This window comes from Anolis sagrei, chromosome 1 (genome assembly GCF_037176765.1).
Source record: "Anolis sagrei isolate rAnoSag1 chromosome 1, rAnoSag1.mat, whole genome shotgun sequence".
NCBI classification, from domain to species: domain Eukaryota; kingdom Metazoa; phylum Chordata; class Lepidosauria; order Squamata; family Dactyloidae; genus Anolis; species Anolis sagrei.
Window position 1 is genome coordinate 134,594,622 of NC_090021.1, and position 16,240 is coordinate 134,610,861.

Here is a 16,240-nt window from a genome sequence, read left to right on the forward strand (position 1 = left end):
CAAGACTGCATGATATGGAGCTATGGTATTTATGGTGGGTTCCAGGAGCATTCATTCCATCATGTAAATGCACCAAGAGACTTTGCGAAACTATTACTCCCAGGACTGCATAGCATGGAGACATGGCATAATAAGAATAACAATCCTTCTCTCCTGGCTTTCCCATGCAACAAAAGGTACAGACATATCATGGAAGGAAAGGAAAGTACCTGGAAAGGCTATTTTTTAAAAAAAGTAATTGTTCTGGCAAAGTAAAAACTCGGTGAGCAAAAGGTAATGCTTTCCGTAACAAGGGTACTTTTGGCTTCTCCCACAATTTCTCCTCCCACAAATTTGGGAAACGTTTCATTGTAAACCTGGGCACAGCTAATGCCATCACATTACAGAAATGGCCAAACATTGGAACTCCCTGCCATTAGAGATCAGAACTACCCCCTCCCTCATGACGTTCAGGAAACTAACAAAGACCTGGTTGTGGAACGCGGCATTTGACAACTGATTTAATTCTTTGCCCACATGAAAGGAGGATGATGAATGGGATTGTGATGGTGTCAGACGATTTGGCTCTTTTAACTGGGATGATAATGTTTTAATGTGTATGGTGCTGATATTTTAATCGTGTAATTAAGTGGTATTGTGTTGTTATTGTATATTTTTTGTATGTTAACACATGTTGTGAACCGGTCCGAATCCCTCTTTGAAGGTGAGAGGGTCGGTATATAAAACCTCTAAATAAATAAATAAATAAATTTAGATGATTTCAAAAAATCCGCTTCCCTACCACCTCATGAAACGTTTGAAAAGAATGCTGGCCCTCATGCTTAAAATACGCAAAGAATACTCTATCCTACACTTGAAGCCAAACTAATGTAATGACAAGAGTGGCTTCCCGTATTTTAAGTGTAACACTCAGTGGAATTTAGTAAATGGGATGAAGTGGTAATAAAAGGAAGTTGATAACATAAAGTTTCGGATATATTGGAAAAAATATTTTGGGGCCATGAAAGCTTATGCCACCAATTTAATTCTCTCAATCTCTTAGGGGCTACAAGATCCCTTTGCATACTGTACGGATTAGTTGTGATGTACTCTACAAAAACCTTTTGAAATTCATGAGCCAACATAAATCAGTAGGTAACATGGATTTATTTATTTACAATATTTCTATCCCGCCTTTCTCAGCCCAAAGGCAACTCAAGGCGGCTTACAAGTTGGCAGCAATTCGATGCCATAAGAGTCTACAATATACAATTAAAACTTTTAAAACAACATTATAAAATCCATACAAAAACTATTAAAACATATAATAACCAATGTCTTCTTGTTAATCACATTTTCCAGTAGCATTGACTAAACCGTTCCATATTTCAATCTTACGTAATTCCGTGTCTGTCTATTTCACTGCATTTTCAAAGGCTTGTTCAAAGGGCCAGGTTTTTATTTTTTCCGGAAGGTCAGGAGAGAGAGGGCCAATCTAATATCCCTAGGGAGGGAGTTCCACAGCCGAGGGGCCACCATTGAGAAAGCCCTGTCCCTCGTCCCCGCTAGATGCGCCTGCGAAGAAGGCAGGATTGAGAGCAAGGCCTCCCCAGACGATCTTAAATTCCTAGATGGTTCAGATATGTTTGCACAGGTAAGCTGGGCCGGAACCGTTTATGGCTTTATAGGCTAAAGCCAGCACTTTGAATTATGCTCAGTAGCAGACTGGCAGCCAGTGGAGGAGGAGTTGTGTGGTCCCTGAACGCTGCTGCTGCTGGACCATTTGAAGTTTCCAAACAGTCTTCAAAGGCAACCTCACATAGAGTGCATTGCAGTAGTCTATATGGGATGTAACCAGAGTGTAGACTACCATGGCCACATACACATACTCTTCTCGACAAAAAGTGATCCCATATTCCTGATAAAATTTTACCGGATGCACTCACTTTGTACTTTTGCACGGGCTGTCTCACTTTACCAGTACGGCAAAGAAGAAACCTCAAAGCTGCATGCCATGAAAACAACCGCTGGAGGTTAGCAATTGATTCCTCTTTTCAAATTTCTGGCTCAATAGAATATGAAAGGGTTTGTTTGGGGTCAAAAAGTTTGTGAGCATTTAATTGAAATGGTTTGTTTGGTTTTCACGTCTTCCCTCATTGTAACGTTTTGAATCAATCCAAGAACTGCAGGCATTGCACATCTGATTGAGCATGACTGCAGCTTGATTCTAAAATCCATATTAAGATAATACGTTTATTAGACTGGCCAGAAGGATGCCAACATGATTGAGGTTAGCTTGCAAAGATTCTGGGTGCAAAGAACAGAAATTATAATAATGATAAGGAACATATTGTCGAAGGCTTTCATGGCTGGAAACACTAGGTTCTTGTGGGTTTTTTCGGGCTATATGGCCATGTTCTAGAGGCATTTTCCCTGACGTTTCACCTGCATCTATGGCAAGCATCCTCAGAGGTAGTGAGGTCTGTTGGAAATAGGAAGATTGGTTTATATATCTGTGGAATGACTGGGGTGGGGCACAGAGCTCTTCTCTGCTGAAGCTAGGTGTGAATGTTTCAGCTGACCACCTTCATTAGCATATGAAGGCCTGGCTGAGCCTGGGAAAATGTTTTGTTGAAAGGTGTTAAGATGTGCCTGGTTGTTTCCTCTCTGCTGTTTTGCTGTTGTATTTTTAGAGTTTTTAAATACTGGTAGCCAGATTTTGTTCATTTTCATGGTCTCCTCCTTTCTGTTGAAATTGTCCACATGCTTGTGGATTTCAATGGCTTCTCTGTGTAGCCTGACATGGTGGTTGTTGGAGTGGTCCAGCATTTCTGTGTTCTCAAATAATATGCTGTGTCCAGGCTGGTTCATCATAAGGAACGTGATGGACTGTCTCTATATCCTCCTGAGGCCTATAATCTCTTACCACTGGCTAAGGCTACTGGAAGGTGGAGTACAGCAACATCTAATCCATTAGCATCTAGAGGCCTTTGTAACTCATGGTTTAATAAGTATAAATCTACAGAAAACCTCCCTTAATTTGACTCCAGTAAAGTCTTACTGTGGTGCTTTGTGTCCTTAATTTCTTTGGATCAGGAAGGAACAAAGAGAAGCACTGTGAAAACTATACTAGTGATTAATTGGAAAGAGTTGTGTGGTTTTGTGAGCCTAGGTTGTCTTCGACATCCCTTTTTCTGCCTCCTCTTCCAAAAAGGAAGTTAATTGCCTCTTCTGCAAAACTCCAAGCCTTGCAATTAACTCATTGAAATGGATTACAGAATCCCTTCCTCTGTTTATCATCAACATTGCCTGTTTTTCAAAACCAAGAGTTGACTTTTGATCATCTCATGCTTTTTTTCATCCCTGTGGCCCTAAGAGGGTCCCAGGGGCCGAATACAAGTTCCCTAAAGATGCCTTTCCTACATGCTAAGTACTAGGCTGCGTGTCTTTTCTAAGACTCAGAGAAGATACGGTATTGTCTTAACATTCTCAGTTTTGTTTGGATCTGGTACCATGTTTACTTGTTGTTTTCTTTGGAGATCCAAGGTGCTTTTATTCCAGAATTTGGATTTTTCAGGGAAAAAGACATTGAGTTAGATCTGTGTGTCATGTTTGATGTATCTGCTGCTCAGACAAGTCTCTTTAATGTTGGTGGTTTAGCTATATCTCCCAGCTAATCACCCTTAACAGCAGAAGATTAATATTCACTAGTATGCATTGTTTTCCTATACAAGATCTACTATCAGAGCAACCAAATGCATCTAGCCAGATATGGAATGATGATCACACATTAGACATGGCTGGGTTCATTCAACATGGCCAAAACTATGAATATAGATATGCCATATGGAGTGGCTGGAGAGTAATGTGACACGCAATACTGCCTTCTTCGTATGTCAGGCAATGAATGAGAATGCAAGGATCTCTTATCTAGTATTCTGAAATCCAAAATATTCCAAAATTGTTCACATGGATGCCTGAGATAGTGTCATTTTTGCTCTCTGGTGGTACAGTGTGCAATTCATTTCATTCACAAAATAATTACAAATGTATAAAATTACCTCCAGGTTATGCATATAAGTTTAGATGAAGCACCAATAGTTTCCATGTTTAGACTTGGGACTCATATCCAAGAGATCTCATTATGTATGAGGGTTATCTGGAAAGTAAGGTTACAAGATTAAAAAAAATGAGAATGAATGTATTTTAATAAAACTTACATGGATTGTAGCATAGGTATTACATTATTTTTCCACATAATCACCATTCAGTTCAATACATTTTGTCATCCGTGGGATGAGTTTTTGATGCCTGTGCCACAGAAGTTTTCCCCTGTCTTTTTTCAGCCAGTTTGTCACTTCATTGTCATCAGAAAAGTGTTTTCTACCAAGGTGTTCCTTCAGTTTAGTGAAGAGATGAAAGTCACTGGGTGCAAGATTGGGGTTATGAGAGGGGTGGCTTAAAACATCCTAACCAAATGAAGTCGACAACTCTTGTGTTGCATCAGTGATGTACGGATGCACATTGTCATGAAGGAGACAGATTCCCGCTGACAGTATCCCACAACGTTAATTTTGGGAACCTCTGTGAAGTTTATTCATGGTCTCACAATATATTCCATACCCATTTTGTCACCTGCTGTCTTGACATTACGTCCTCTCCATAAACTGAAACAATTTTGCATTGAATCACAGGAGTGTTAATGGCCTTAGCATTTAGGTAGCATATTATAGTACAAACTTCGCACTTGGAGGGAAACTGAATGAGGATGCTCATCTCTAACCTTCACCACAATGCCAGTCGATGAGCTACTGATGACTGGCACTGCTCATTCGCTTCCGCTGGTTTTCCGCTACACAGCATTGATACCAACTTCCCTCAAGAACATTCCCTGTGAGAGCTACGTGCCTTGTAACCTTACCTTCTAGGTAACCCTTGTACATACATGCATTATGTACATATATGCATGTATTCCCAAATTCCCCCAAACCCAAAACATTTCTAATCCCAAGCATTTCGGATAAGGGATATTCATCCTGTATAATTTTAAAAATCCTGTTTATCATTGCTACTTGACAAAAGGTCTTGACAACCTTCATGTTTGGAGGCGTGTTTTCTCTGCATTTTTAAATAAATTTCAGTGTATTGTATCTCTGTGAGGAAACCTTCCTGTTTGGAGTAATGAGATAACCAATTTCCGTATGCATTCTCTCATATCCTTCTTATTAAGTGTGTGAGGCAATCCTTCTAATGAAGTACATGATCTGTGCCATTGATTTTTAGTTCCATTTCACTTTAATGCAGGCATGGCTCAAGCAAAATGATGTTGTTGATAATGACATAGAAATACAGTTGTTTAATATTATTGTTCCGTATATATTTAAATAGTCACAAATTTATCAGTTGAAGGCAAGATCCAAATTATGTTTGCCTTTTTATTATCTTTATATTTGTCTTGGAAATCTCCAGACATGCATCTTCCAAAATCACACATTTTAGATTTTATGGAATCAACCTTGTACTGTTAGAGGTTATGGAAAGCTAATGGTTCATATACTAATGCAATGAATTGCCTTATAGACTACTCCCTGTTACATTTCTGCCTCTGTCTATTTTATTACTTACCAGTCGATTACCCTTCAGTTATGAGAGGGCATCTGGAACATAAACAAGTCTTTTAAAAGTATTATCATAGGCATTTTGCATTGCATTTTGATATGTCAGAGTCACTGCAGTGCAAGCCTACCTATTCTGTCGTGATGACAGCCTGAGGCAGGTTTTCCAAAGTTTATCTATGGCAATGTAGTTCATACAGTTCTGACTCCCACATTGTGATTTTACATATTATGTGTGATGAATAATCTAATGAAGGCATTCAAACCTTTCCATGTTGAGCAAGATGATCTGAAGAGAGATTGTGAGCACATCTGGCTTCCTCATCAAGTGAGGAACTATAAGGCTCTTCTGGACTGACCCAAAGAAGTATGAATTCTCTCGATAGAGCAGTGGTTCTCAACCTGTGGGTCCCCAGGTGTTTTGGCCTACAACTCACAGAAATCCCAGCCAGTTTACCAGCTGTTATGATTTCTGGGAATTGAAGGCCAAAACATCTGGAGACCCACAGGTTGAGAACCACTGCGGTAGAGCTTTTATGCATCTGCCTGTTGTTGTTGCCTTTGTGGTCACTTGCTCCACATCTTATGCCCCATTTGTAGTAGTTTATTCGATCTGCACTAAGTCAAGATCCCCCTGTTGAAAATATATTTTGCAAAAATGGTAAATGGCTGCCCTTGGAAGCTTTGTAGATATGTAGGTCAAAGATTTTGCTGCCACGGTACCATTTACAATACGTGTGTGTGCACATTAGGCTGTCTCATGGATTTCACCAACCCTGGATCTATTACAAGTGCCCATATCTGAAAGGCTATATTGTGAAATTGTGAAAATTTTAATAAAATAAATATGCAGCATTCACAGTTCAATGTGTTGTCGAAGGCTTTCATGGCCAGAACCACCAGGTTGCTGTGAGTTTTCCAGGCTGTATGGCCATATTCCAGAAGCACTCTCTCCTGATGTTTCACCCACATCTATGGAGACCTCACAATCTTTGAGCATGCCTGCTATAGATGTGGGTGAAATGTTGCAATCCAATGTTTCTGAAACATGGCCATACAGCTCAGAAAACTCACTGCAACCCACTTACAGTTAATCTCAAACAGTACCGATTTATTGAGTTTTGTCCCTGTTTAGTAGCTGAACATTGTTAAAAGCAACTGAGAAAGGATGCAATTGTTTTAAAATTAGTTTGAAGAACGAGAGTATCTTTTATTGTCAAGAGTGTATTGTACTTGATGTGGTTTAGTGATGATTTCTTGCTACTCTGGATCTCTTCAGTCACAGTGCAGATCAATAACTGATGGACAGCAAACTGAAGAGAAACTTTATTTAAAGGCAGATTTACATTGATCGCTTATTTTGAAGGGTGAACAACTCAGCTTCAAGACAGGTAAACGACACATGCAGTTGATCTAGGTTAATGTAGGCCAAGGCCACATAAGGTGTTCTTAAACCACATTAACCACAGTTGCAGGTTGCTCCAAATTCAACCTGAGTATTCTCCCTGACAATTCAAAGCAAACCATTACTTTGAACCCATGTAAACGGGGAGAGGTGGATGAGCTCCCTCTATCAGCTCCAGCTCCTCATGCGGGGACATGAGAGAAGCCTCCCACAAGGATGATAAAAACATCAAATCATCCGGGCATCCCCTGGGCAACGTCCTTACAGATGGCCAATTCTCTCACACCAGGAGTCACTCCTGACACGACAAAAAAAAAAGTGAGGCCAATTCTGAAACAGAACTATCAGCAACTATTTTTACTTTTTTTTTGTCTCAGGAGCGACTTCAGAAACTGCAAGTCACTTATGGTGTGAGAGAATTGGCTCTCTGCAAGGATGTTGGCCAGGGGACACCTGAATGTTTTACCATCCTGTGGGAAGCTTCTCTCATGTCCCCACATAAGAAGCTGGAGCTGACAGATGGGATCTCACCCCGCTTCCCTATTTCAAATTGCCTTTCGGTCAGCAGTCCTTATGGCACAAGGATTTAACCCGTTGTGCCACTGGGAGCTCCTACTATCTTTACATGGCCACCCCATATTCACCAGGCTCAGTCTGTCTGGGGACATGAGATGACACTCACCAGGGATACTAGGGTGACTAGAGAAGGAAAGGGAGAAAGAAGGGGGTGATTCCCTCCCCACTCCTTGGTCGGTCTGGCACCCCAACCAATATCACTCCAGGCGTTAAGCGATCCACATGAGCCATGTTGTGCCCACTGGCTGCCGCAACAACAAGAATGGGAGGGGGGACAGTGAGTGTCATCCCATGACCCTGAGCCACTTGAATCTGGGGAATACAAGATGGTTGTGTGAACAGTTGTGGCTGGTTCCATCTTGGCTTTGTGGTACTGGATGGTACCGATTCTGCAGTAGCAGGAGAGAAGGTGGCAGTCTAAACCATCCAGCAATTGCCATTCCATAAGAAGTCAGTGTTGATCAACCCTTTGATGATTTGTTGTTGTTGTTGTTATTGTTGTTGTTGTTGTTTGCCTTCAAGTTGTTTCCAAACAATGTCAACCCAAAGCTATCAATGGGTTTTATTTCACAAGATTTGTGCAGGAGTGGTTTCCTCTGAGGCCAAGGGAGTGTGACTTGCCCAAGATCACCTAGTAGGTTTCCATGGTCGAGCAGGGATTTGAATCCTGTTATCCGGAGTGATGCAACACTCAAACCACCGCACCGTGTTTGCTTTCTTCAAGATAATTTACTATCTTAAAATGTCCTGATAGCCTTGTGCTTGTTCTTTAACTCGAGGTGACAGAGATTTCCAGATGATCTTTCAATTGTGCCCAGGTATTTTTAAAGGGCCATTGGGATCATTACATTTCCACCGAGTCACGGAGCATTCTGCATTTCACCAGAAGAGAACACTGTACAGATGACTGGGTCATCAATTTTAAGTGCAAATCTTGTTAAAATCAGTTCAGCAGGAAAAAACCCTGTATTTTACAACAGACTTCTGATTGACTTGGCATATTATTACATTCGGACAATTCTGCAGTGTTTCCGTCTTCTTTCAGGTGATAAAATTTATGGAAAGGAAATACATATATTGGATCATGAGCCTAGCTAGCTTCTAATTACACTGTGTTGATTTCCAAGCATTACTGCAGCAGATAATCACTCTCTCCTCCTTTCTGCCAACATCTATATATCGAACAGAAATAGACTGAATACACTTATCTGTATCTACATTTGTCTGTATGTAACAGCATATGGGAGCTCTCTCTTATGTGATACATTCATCTCAGTCATGAATTCCACTGAGAAAATATACATTTAGCACATAGAACCAATGTGGTCAAGTGGCTTGAGCAATGGAATGGGTCTCTAGATATTAAGGTTTCAGTCCTTGCCCTATGATGTAAACACACTGGATGACCTTGGGCAAGTCACACTCTTTTAGCCTCAGGGGAAGGCAATGCTAACTAAACATCCTCTGAATAAACCTAGCTAAGAAAACCCAGTGGTAGGATTGCCATGAGTTGAACTGAGGGCACTTCACTCCACCACCACAAACATCACATTTAATGTATTGTGGCTGGTTTTCACTGCCAGAATCACTGGGGTGTTGTGTGGTTTCCAGGCTGTATGGCCATGTTCTAACAGCGTTTTGTCCTGACAGTTCTCCTGCATCTGTGACTGGCTTCCTCATAGGATCCTCAGCCACAGATGCAAGCGAAGCATCATGATAAAATACTGCCAGGACATGGCCATATTTATTATTATTTATTTATTTAAATTTTTAATATCCCGATCTTATCTACCTCCTTAGAGGGACTCAGACCGGCTAACAGAAAGAATTCAATGCTAACAATAAAAATCTAAAACATCATACATTAACAATGAATCAAAAATACATATAAGATAAAATACATATAAGCCATTTGCCAAGATAAAATCATGTCCAACTCAGTCCGCATATTGTGGTCAATAACTTTGGTCAATTACCGGTCTCAGCTACCATTCTGCAAATGCCTCATTCCACAGTCAGGATTTCACTAGTTTCCTAAATGTTAGGAGGAAGGGGGCAGATCTAATCTCATTTGGGAGAGAGTTCCATAGCTGGGGGGCCACCACGAAAAAGGCCTTGTCTCTCGTTCCCACCAGACATGACTGCAAAGGTGGCAGGATTGAGAGCAGGGCTTCTCCAGAAGGTCTTAGCACCCTTGTCAGTTCATAGGGGAGAATATACGGGCCAGAACCATATAGGGTTTTGTAGGCTAAAACCAGCACTTTGAATTGTGCCCGGAAGCTAATGGGCAGCCAGTGGAGCTGGTGCAACAAGGGAGTTGTGCACTCCCTGTACCCCGCTCCTGTCAGTAGCCTGGCTGCTGAGCGTTGGACTAATTGCAGCTTCCGGGCAGTCTTCAAAGGCAACCTGATGTAGAGAGTGCTGCAGTAGTCTATACAGGATGAAACCAGCCTGGAAACCACACAACACCCCAACACATTGACTGCAAGACTTATGGTGGCCTTAAGGCAAACCTATCACTGAGATTCCTGAGACTGCCATGATTCCATTGCATTCAATCCTGGCATTTAAAGTGGAATCAAGCTGCATTCATTCTACAATGTAGATGCAGCCAACGATAATTACTGTTTCCAGAGCCTCATTTGCAGACCTAGGTGAGGGGATGGTTGGGTTGAAAGAAGGAGACTTCAAAAGGGGCTCTGGCAGAGCAGCCTCCTCAAGCCCAGGCAAGGAAGGAAGGATCCAAGCCTCTCTTCCCACCTCCGTTGGCCCAGTGTTGAACCTTCCTTAACTGGTCTTGAGGAGGCTGCTCTCACCAGAGCCCCATTTGCAGTTTCCTTCTTTCAACCCAGTCCCCTGCCACCAGAGTCTGCAAGGAAGAAAAGGTCTAAAGCAGTGTTTCTCAACCTCTGAGTCCCCAGGTCTTTTGGCCTTCAACTCCCAGAAATCCCAACAGCTGGTCAACTGGCTGGGATTTCTGGGAGTTGTAGGTCAAAACATCTGGGGACCCACAGGTTGAGAACCACTGATCTAAAGGAAGGGGGCGATGAGGGCAATGTTGGACCTTTGCTTCCTTGCGTGGGCTTGAGGCTGCTGCTGCCAGAACCCCATTTGCAGGTTCAGGTGGTGGGGAGCTGGGTTGCAAGGAGGAAACTTCAAATGGATCTCTGGCTGCAGAAGCCTCAAGAGCAGTAGAGGAAGGAAGAATCCAACACTGGTCAAAGGGATGGAGGTTGTATCCTTTTTTCTTTACTTGCTCTTGAGGCAAAGAAGGAAGTCCTGTCCACAGGCTGGATTGCAAGTAGGAGGAGGCGGCAGCTGAAGTCAGCATGGCAGTGAAGGCAGGAGCCGAGGGTAGGTTTGTCATCACAGGCTCTTCCTGAGGAAGCAAGGGAAGGGAAGGAAGCACATGGATGCTCTCTCTCATCTCTTTTTGGCTGGGCCAGTGGGAGAGGGGCGCTCTCGGACAGAGTGCTAACAGGAGCCAGAGCTCTATTTGAAATACAAGAGGAGGGGAGGGTCAGCAGGAGAAGAAGTGTGTATGTGTCTATGTATTATTCCTCAACATCCATGCAGCGTCAGCTCAGGTTTTCTGTGAAAGACTCCCATGGACCATTTTTTTGTTTCTTGCAGACCACCTATGGTCTACAGACCATTGGTAGGGAACCACTATTCTAAAAGAAAGGAACTTTTTCATATTGCTTGAACCAGTATCCCTTAACTAATTGAGTGGATGACTCAGACTAGGTAACTCAGCCTTTCACAATTAATAATAGGTGATATTAATGCAGTCGCAACAGTGAATCATAACCTTGTGTTCCAGAAAACTGCTGAGCCTTGAATATTTCCTGTAATAAAATTGGCTTCCATAAGTTTTTATGTCCAGATTTGCCAGATGATATGAATCTATTTTAGTTCAGTTTTACTTAACAAGAAACAAGATGTTAATTCTTAAAGTATATTGATGTGTGTGTGTTTTTTTAAAGAGCTTGCATCTGCCCTTCTCTGAAAATATCAGAACTGGATATATAAACCTATGGAATTTGCAATAGTAACTGAAGCAATGTTTAGGTCCATTTACACTGTAGAATTAATACATTTTGATACTACTTCATCTGGCATGGCTCAATATTATGAAATCACAGGATTAGTAGTTTGAAACACTCTGCTTCGCGTTCTGGCCAGGCCCAGGTCTCTTCTTTATCTGTGAAAAGCAAATTATGGTAGTAGGAGATCCATATTTGGCTAAATCCTAAAGGATTGTTCTAATAGGTATGGTGTTCAGAAATGTAGCAGTGAAGTATTTGTTGAGCTATCATTCAGGCTTTTTCCATTTGAGAATGGACATTTGAGAAAAGCCACAAGAACTGCACACACTCAAGCCACATAATCCTCTGAAAGCCTTTGTTATTGATGTGGCAGAGATTAGAAAAGAGTTAAGGGATGCAGGCAGGCAAGTCCAAAGAGATGGAAAATTTGCCCAGAGCACAGTGGCAACTCAAAACAGTTCAGAGCAAAATGAACTTTAGAAGGATAAAACCACAAATGACCGGAGAATATAGTGCCATAATTACCCTCCACATCTGTGAATTTAACTTTTGCAGATTTTATTACTCCAGGTCTTCCAATGCAAATGTATGGTTATGCCTCCAGTAGATGTTGACATCTGACCATAGAATATTGAACCAATGGGATTTTGGCCTGCATCAATACGAACATAGTGTCTAGATCTAGGGAAGTAATGCTACCCCTCTATTCCGGTTTGGTTAGACCACACATGGAATATTGTGTCCAATTCTGGGCACCACAATTGAAGAGAGACATTGACAAGCTGGAATGTGTCCAGAGGAGGGTGACTAAAGTGATCAAGGGTCTGGAGAACAAGCCCGATGAGTAGTGGCTTACAGAGCTGGGCATGTTTATAATATAATAATAATAACTTTATTTTTATACCCCACCACCATCTCCCCAAGGGGACTCAGGATGACTTACAAAGGAACAAGCCCAAAGATTACAAATAAAACAAACACATTAAAATAAAATCAACAGCAGCAATCAAATAAAAACATATCACAGTCTCAAAGCAATATCATAAAAACAGTATTATGGCAGTGAGAAAATCAAGGCTGGGTTCAGGCTAAAAGTAAGTGCACTGGTTCCTAAGTAGAGCTGAGGGAAAGTGCAAAAATTAAAAAGGGCTGGGCTAAAAGGGTAGTACCCTTAACCATGAAGTGTAAAGGTTACCAGACAGAGGGTCGGGCCAATACTCTGGTGAAGTGCCTAGTCAAAAGCACAGTGGAACATCCAAGTTTTTAAATCCTTGTGGAAAATGGATAAAGTGGGAGAATGTCTAATCTCCCTAGGGAGAGAGTTCCAGAGCTAGGGGGCCACCACCGAGGCGGCCTTCTTCCTCGTCCCCCACCAACTGCGCTTGAGATGGTGGTGGATGTGAGAGAAGAGCCTCCTGGGATGATCTTATGGTGCATGCTGGTTCATAGGGGAAGATGCAATTGCAGAAGAGAAGGCTGAGAGGAGACATGATGGCCATGTATAAGTATGTGAGGGGAAGTCATAGGGAGGAGGGAGCAAGCTTGTTTTCTGCTTCCCTGGAGACTAGGACACAGAACAATGGTTTCAAACTACAGGAAAAGAGGTTCCACTTGAACATGAGAAAGAACTTCCTAATGGTGAGAGCTGTTCAGCAGTGGAACTCTCTGCCCTGAAGTGTGGTGGAGGCTCCTTCTTTGGAGGCTTTTAAGCAGAGGCTGGATGGCCATCTGTCAGAGGTACTTTGAATGAGATTTTCCTGCTTCTTGGCAGGGGGTTGGATGGGATGGCCCATGAGGTCTCTTCCAACTCTATTATTCTATGATTCAATGAGCACAATTGATTTGCAAAAATACATCAGTAGCAAAAAAGAAAGCACCCACCAATTAAAAAACTCCTCCTGCAGAGAGAAATTACACAAAGATTGACTAAACTGTCCAAATGATGATATCAAAATTTGGTAAATTCTGGTTACTGCCATTTTGGTTTGCAGCTCATCCTTTGGAGCCAACTCTTAGATTGCATTAGCCATATGGTTTGTGCAAACTGAACATCACTATGGTTACTGGAAAACATGTAAAGAGGAATCTGTGTGCAGAAGTAAAAAAAACGTTGGTGAAAGATTTCCAAACAATTATTTGATGTTCGCTTATCATTCAGTTCAGATGTTCTAAAACTCATGTGGTTTAGAGAGCCTTTACCTATAACCCAAGAACTCTCTAACTTTCTTTTACTCCTGTCATGATTTATGTGCCATTCCTTTGCTTTATCTCACCTTGTGATCCTGATAGTTATTTCCAAAAAGAGTACTGATGATAATATGGCCATTGCTTCTTTCTGTCTGCAGGTGCCCCACCATTCTTTGAACTTACGAGTGGCTGACTTTATCTAGAAAAATCATTTCAACCCTATTTTCTATGCCAGACCAATATGCTTGTAGATAGACTCTTCTACAACAAGAAATGCTTCTGGAACTGGAATATGCTTTAAGAAGAGATTTTGTATCAGTTCTGGTGAGTATTGAAATGTTATTAAAATTACTAATTGTGGCCATTCACTTACCTTTAGGAAATGAAAATGGAAAGGATGATAATATTTTATCTGTGGAGGATAAGGTTCTGAACCTACTGTGGAAACAGGAAACCATGGGTAGGCATGAGATAAGGCCTTCTGCTAGAAGTGAACATAGAATCATACTGGAGGACTTGGACAATTCCTATAGAAGCTAGAAACGATTCCTGATACATGTCTGTGGCCTCTTCCACACAGTTGAATAAAATCCCACATTTTCTGCTCTGAACTGAAATATATTGCACTGTGAACTCAGATAACCAAGTTCAAAACAGATATTGCAGGATTTTCTGCCTTGGTATTCTGAGGGACTGTCCGGACAGTACCTTTATTGCGATATCTACCGCAATAAAGGAGGGGCTGTCCAGACAAGATTCTGGACAGGTCCAAATTAATGTGCCACAAACCAGGAAAACCCTGGTGTGTAGCGAATTAATCAAATAGTGGGTTTATTCAGCGCCTTCTTGGAAGTCGTGGGATAAACTGGACTGCAGGATACTGTAGTCCAGACAGTATTCCCACAGTTTTCCGGGCTAAATAATCCCGGGAAACTGTGGGAATACCCACCTCCTCCCCTGAAACCCCAGACCTCTTAGAAAAGTAATGGAAACTTACCTGGCCTCCATTACAGGCTTTGGCCTGCTCTCCTGGTGCATAGAAAATGCCCCCCCCCCGGCATGTCATTTCTACACACTGGGAGAGCAGGCCAAAACCTGTAATGGAGGCCGGGTAAGTTTTCATTACTTTTCTAAGGGGTCTGGGGGCTTTGGGGTAGGGGGTAGGGTTACCCGACGTTCTCTCGGGCTAGTCCCGAGAGAAAGTCTGGATACCCACCCCAGAAATGTGTGTGCTTTCTGGGGTGGGTGTGGATAGGCCCCCTGGAAATCCATGTTTTTAAATAATGGATTCTCCTGGGATAAAGGCCTGTCTGGATCCGCCCTCAGTTATATGTTTGTGTGAAGGGCCATGTGCTGGTACAATGTGATAATGATAATGCATGTCCATGGTTCAGCAATGTTCTGGGAGAGAAATGTCAATGCTTGGTAGCGGACTTCCCATTGGAATGCCCCTTACTCAATGTCACAGAAGCAATTCAACCTGGGCAAATTTGATAGCTCCTATCCCATGTGGTTTTGGGTGTTTTCTCCAGTTAAATCCAAGTTCCTGAGTTCAGAAGACAATCTCTAATAGTTTTCTCCCCCTTCCCTTTTTTGGGATTGTTTCAGACGTTTCCCCAATGAAACATATCAGACACTGACAGGATATTCCTCTGCATCATGGGAAGAACATAATAAATCATACCCTCAATAGATTCTAAATGTTTAGAAACAGAGTCAAGAGGTAGGATCTGGAACACCAGGAATAGCTTTCAGTTGCTGGATAGATTGTTCTCATGTCACATACCATTCAAACTATGTGATACAGGGCCCTTCCAGACAGCCATATAACCCAGAAAATCAAGGCAGAAAATCCTACAATATCTGCTTTGAACTGGGTTATACACTGCCATATATTCCAATACAAAGCAGAAAATGTGGGATTTTATTCAGCTGTGTGGAAGGGGCCTGAGATATCAAGCACCACACACTCTTTCACCAAAGGAAGCCTGAGGCTAAATGTAATGCAAGTCCCGGCAGGAGTGGATATCCTTAATCAATGTGCATTTGTTAAGTCAACACTTATATAAGTCTAGTTGATTCAATCAGTGTGCTCCATTGGGTTCTTGCAATTGGATTCAGGCTTTGACACCCTGGTAATTGTTTGTACAGAGCCATAATACTTATGGAAAGTAACTTCGCTAAGATGTAACCATTCACTTTTGGCTTAATTAGCCATTTCTACAGAGAATTATTACATTATGTAACACAATTTTTGTTCCTGGGTTATAAAAGTGATTTCCTAATTGGTTCTATCATAAAAACATAGAAAATGTTTATTAAACTACAACAACTTTGTTTTTGCACATATTGTCATTAAGGAAAAATACAGACTTTTAAGTTTTCGGTAATAGAAGAATAAACAAACAAAAACAAAGTTTCTGGAGTAT

General features: G+C 41.7%; 1 protein-coding gene across 2 annotated transcripts in view; it reads left to right on the top strand.

Moving 5' to 3' along the window:
- KCNS3 (potassium voltage-gated channel modifier subfamily S member 3) overlaps positions 1-16,240 on the top strand; it is a 79,132-nt gene that overhangs the window by 23,529 nt on the left and 39,363 nt on the right. For both annotated transcript variants that reach the window (XM_060787307.2, XM_060787313.2), the window contains one exon: positions 13,970-14,135. The gene's annotated coding sequence lies outside the window, so the exon portion shown is untranslated. The remainder of the gene's footprint in view (positions 1-13,969; positions 14,136-16,240) is intronic.